We start from the raw sequence: 1604 nt of genomic DNA, 5'->3' as shown, positions 1-1604 counted from the left end.
GATAATTATAGCAAGTATAAATACCTCTCTTTCTATAGTCTAAAACCAATTTAAAAAGAAAGCATACACCAAGATACAAAAATCTTTCATGCTTAAAGGCAAATGTATTTGGTTCCTTTCCTTATAACACGTACTAAGGTAACTACATGCTGCTTTTCCAAATTGAGTTTGAAAAAGGATCTTACATAGGGGAAAAGGAACATTCTTGCTAAGCTACACACCAACCAAGTAAGGAGGGTACTGGAAGAGTTAACATCTATTGTCTCTTCCAATATGTCAATATTGAGAAGGCCTGTATTAACCTTGTACCAGAAGAAGCCTATTAATGCCATTCAGGTTTGCTACAACAGGGAGGAAGGCACAAGAGAAGAGGAGGAAGAAGAGTGTCAATTGTCCTATATTGGAGTGTAGAAGCTGCTGTCAAGAAACAAACAACAACAATAAAAACAGAACAATGAAGTGAAGTTCTTAGGATGCCATGCCGAGCAGAAAGCCCCCAAAAAATCCTCCAGTCACTAGAACATTCTTCTTTACAAATGATACAACCTCCTCAGCTTTGCTCTTGACGTCAGTTGGTATTTACTTATTCTTACGAATCTACAGCTGCTCTTTGGCTTTTTTTATGTCTTTTTCTACTCTTTGCCAGTCAACTTTGATATATCCAGTATGGTTTGCCAGCTGAAGGAGAAAGAATCCACCTCCTACAGCTGTTGCAGCCAATTTTCCAACCTTCTGGAATACAAAACCAGTGCACCATCCAGTAACACCCCCAATTACCAGCTGGGTTGCTACACTATATTTTTCAGCTGACGGCCCAGATTCCTGCCCAAACAGCTTACGCCACCATGTTTGTTTTTTAGTTAATTCTACAAGATCCAGTGCTTCAAATTTTCTATCAAAGTTTCCTACTATGTTCAAACCTTCTTCCTTGGAAACATACTGCATTAAGATAACAAGTGTCAAAAACTCAGCATTCAAGACTTGACTGTTCGTGGCCATTTTGGGGCGAACTCATTGTTTTTTAATAATTTAATTTAATTAATAAGATGTTGTTGCCAACCATAAATAATTAAGTAATCCATGAGATAATGTTGTGGTAAGAGAAGGAAGAGGCATAAGCATGTATATGGAGGATAAAAGCAGTGGGAAGAATGTTGACATGAAGGCTAACAAAGTAGTTGAAATTCCAGTGAGGGTAGAGTCTATTCATGAAGCTAAAGAACAAAGGATAAAGAAAAATTAAAATCACAGTCCAGCCTAACTAAATAACATCTTTTCAACAGTTGATCCAAGTGTCCCCCAACCCTTCTACCCACCCTAATTCATCCATAAACAAGACAACTAACTGCTCTTACACATCCTAACTATAACAACATTGTATGCTAATAATTTTACAAACTTCATCCCCATGGAAAACATTCTTTCAACTGCATTTTTGAGACTTAATTGAAAAATTGGCCTCAGGTGAGGACAAAAAGACATTTTAAAGCTTGAAAATCATGATGGTTAGTTTTGATTGTGAAATTGACACCACCTAAAATCACCTTGGGGAGAGTACCTGTGGTGGCCATTCCTGGTTACCAACTTGACTATAATGAACTACA

The 1604-nt window shown here is 37.3% G+C and overlaps 1 pseudogene; it reads right to left on the bottom strand.

Moving 5' to 3' along the window:
- Positions 1–370: 370 nt before the first annotated feature.
- LOC114614109 lies at positions 371–999 on the bottom strand (annotated as a pseudogene).
- Between the last annotated feature and the right edge of the window lie 605 nt (positions 1000–1604).

The sequence above is a fragment of the Grammomys surdaster genome, unplaced genomic scaffold (assembly GCF_004785775.1).
Source record: "Grammomys surdaster isolate TR1022 unplaced genomic scaffold, NIH_TR_1.0 62, whole genome shotgun sequence".
In the NCBI taxonomy this organism is placed as follows: domain Eukaryota; kingdom Metazoa; phylum Chordata; class Mammalia; order Rodentia; family Muridae; genus Grammomys; species Grammomys surdaster.
This window is presented reverse-complemented; position numbering and strand designations above follow the sequence as displayed.